This window comes from Theobroma cacao, chromosome 7 (assembly GCF_000208745.1).
Source record: "Theobroma cacao cultivar B97-61/B2 chromosome 7, Criollo_cocoa_genome_V2, whole genome shotgun sequence".
NCBI lineage: Eukaryota > Viridiplantae > Streptophyta > Magnoliopsida > Malvales > Malvaceae > Theobroma > Theobroma cacao.
Window position 1 is genome coordinate 13,371,880 of NC_030856.1, and position 3,483 is coordinate 13,375,362.

Below are 3,483 nucleotides of genomic sequence, written 5' to 3' on the forward strand. Positions count from 1 at the left end.
AGCAATATAAAATAGATAATAACAATTAACTTGATTTCATTTTAAAAAATAACCATTGATTATACTTTGCGTCTATATATTATCTACAAAAAGATGCCATTATATAGAGGATCAGGATCGATTACAGAAAAAATTGAATGCATCTATTGTCTGGAAAAGAAACTTATTCTATCATAAAAGAATTGCAATATTGAAAATTCATAACATATATAGTCAAATTAGAGTCCATATCTCTTGTGCAACAAACTTGTCGAGAACAGTTTGGAGAACGAAACCAAAGAAAATTCTTTGGTCCTCACTCCATCGTGATTTGCTTGCCTATTTTTTATAATGATGCTTGTTACCTTTCTTATCATCTTCATTAGGAAAACAAAAATTTGTTATCTTCTAAATGTCTTGTAGCACATGTCTGGTGAATTGAACACCATAAACTTATTTATCTATTGCTGTCTGATGTGCAAATGTTGAAGAATGGAAAGGATAAGCCAATTACTTGAAAACAAATATGTGGTGCCATCCTTTTGAATCCCTCAATTCTATCTTTCACTGCATACAATATAAATCAGCGAAGCTGCAAATTAAACTGTGCCTCTGTGTGTGTGTCTACTATCTATAGAAGCAAGCTGTAAAGAGCCGTTCGATATCCTATTTGTTAGTGATTGAGTACAGAAAAGAGAGATAAAGAGATATGTATGTGACAAGGGCTCTATCCAGTTACAGAAGGAATCCCATCGAGCTGTCAGCTGCAGCAGCAGGAGGTCCTCACTCAGGTTTGATGGTGATGAGAGGAGAAGAGGCTGATGAAGAAGAGGGGAGAGGATGTTTGAGCAGTGGCTGTGGGTATGCACAAGGTCTCTTTCCAAAGATCCCACGCCCTCAAAACGCTGTCCTTCATAACACATACTCAGATTCAGGAGATGACTGCCTTTTCATCCCACTTCTTGATCAACCCTTGTCTTCAAACCGCTTTCATGTCACCATGCTAATGGGATACACAAAGGGTATTGTGATCTTTTGTTACTTGTTACTACTTTGTCTCTTTTCTTTTCTTTTTTCTCTTTTCCTTTTTAAGACGCTGATTTGGTTGTTACTTTACATTTTTTAAGAGAAAAAAAGCTATATTGTAAAAAATTGATAATAACAAATAAAATAATAATAGATTAAAGAGGAATCAATTAATCAAAATAAAACATCAATTTTAATTTTATTATTATATAAAAAATTAAATCATGCAATTCTATTATCTAAAATATTTTTAAAGTTCTATTTTTAATTAGCCATTGAAAATGTATCCATATATGAATCCAAATTTACTTTGCGTCTTAAAGAATCTTGAAGAACAAATATGGATAATAACAAGAAGAATATAACGAGTTATGATAATTTTTTTTAATTTTTTTTAATTTGGGGAAGGAGATTCAAACCTTATTTTTTAAATAAGAGATCATATATCAATTAATAAATCAAATGTTCAGGTGTAAAGTTAACTATGGACGAAAAAATCAATGTCAAGATGCATCTAGATAGAAACGCTGTAGAGAATAAACACATGATCTACAATTGCAAAAATAAAAAAAAATAAAAAGAGAAAGAATAATACTATTGCAGCCCCAACCCCAAGCAGTCTATCAAAAGCTTTGTGTTGTACTTTATGTATCTCATTTTCTCTATTTTTTTATTCTTAATATTTGAAAATTTTGTTATCTTTTCTTCTTGAACATTTAATAATTTTACTATTTTTAATTATTGTTTCAACTTTTTTTCATTAAGAATCATTGAACATGATCAACTCAATTTATAAAATAAATTAATAAATAGATAAAATTTTAATATAAAGTACAACAAAAACTAAAAAAATTTTTTATAAACACCGTGAAAGTAGAAAAAAAAAACTAAATTATATTTAGCACGAGTATGATCGGATAATTTTGCCGGAGTTCATCAACAAATTATATCAAATGAAGTATCAGATCAATTAAAATTGAGCATTGCTTGGCTTCTGTCATTGCAAGCCTAAAAGTTTTATGAAAATTAATTTTACAGGTTAGCAAGCCGGTGTTCAACAGAAGAAGGTATGGGTTACTGTTGCTCTAGAAGAATCATAGAGGATGTTGAACCAACAGCTTTTGATTACAGGGATGAATACCAACAGTATGAAATCTGCAGTGATAGTGATGCTGGCTTCTATGCCAAGCCCATTGTTCCTTATAGTTTTCCTCCAAGTTTCCTCAGGTTCAAATTTCATCTTTTTGTCAAAACTTCAGAGGTATATCACTTGGATGATGCTCAAGGCCTCGATCACTCGCTCCGAATGAGCCTTCCAGAACTCGACTTCACACGTATAATCATTGGCAAATGGTACACTCCATTTGTGTTTGTGAAGGGAGAAGGTCCAGTTAAAGTACAAATGGAGAAATATTTGTTTTACACAATAACATTAGAGAAACGCTGGCAAAAGATACATTCATGTGAGAATCATGGCAGCAAAGGCAATGCTATAGCTGTGAATATAAGCGTACAAAGGGAAGTGAATTTCTTGTTTGGAACAGAAGCTGAGAAGGATAGTGGAATGGACAATGATGGGCTTATTTGGTTCAGAGTCTATGACCATAGAAGAGAAGTTAATAAAGTAGGGCTGAGTTTGGCCTTTGTGGAGAGAATGAGATGGTTGGAGCAGTCAGCACGGTGGGTTGATGGGGTTGAGACTGCCAGTGGAGTTGGGTGGAGGAGATTTTGTTGTTATGTATTGGTGGAGAGCTTTGTTTTGAGAAGAATGGATGGGACTTTGGTGCTTAATTGTGATTTCAGGCACACCAATGAGATCCAAACTAAATGGCAATGAGAATGAGCTAGCTATATTTACCATTAATGTTGAACATCAGGATATATGTGTTGTATATATTAATAACTTTTTCTTTTTCTTTTTCTTTTCCTTTTTCTTTTACTTTGGAATCTATTTAAGTAAGGGATACTATTGAGACAAATGCTTAATTACATGTTCTGTATGGGTCAATTTGTTGCAAAGTTATAATATAATTTTTTTTTTTGGTTATCGATGTATCTTCAATTTATTGCAAAGTTATATATATTAAGTATGGATGTTAAAAAACCTTTTTTTAATGGATGAAGAATGGTTCTATTTGTTTGTTATATTTTTAAATTGTCATTTTAAAATTTTTTATTATTTATATTATTAAGACTTATTTAATATATAACATATAAAAATTTTAATTGCATTGAATGATTTTCACCAAAAAATATTTTTTATCATAAATATTAATACGATTTGTCCAATTTGTAAATAACAATTCTAATTGCATTGAATAACTTTTATTACAAAATTTCAATTATACATAATTGAAACATTAATAGTCTTTTATATATATACAATTGACTTTTATTTATAGAAAATTAACTTTACACTTTAACAACATTTGTGTTTAGGATACAGTTGTTATTTAAAAATTAACAAAAATTATTCAC

The 3,483-nt window shown here is 30.5% G+C and overlaps 1 pseudogene; it reads left to right on the forward strand.

The window, feature by feature from the left end:
• On the forward strand, positions 527-3,000 carry LOC18594927 (annotated as a pseudogene).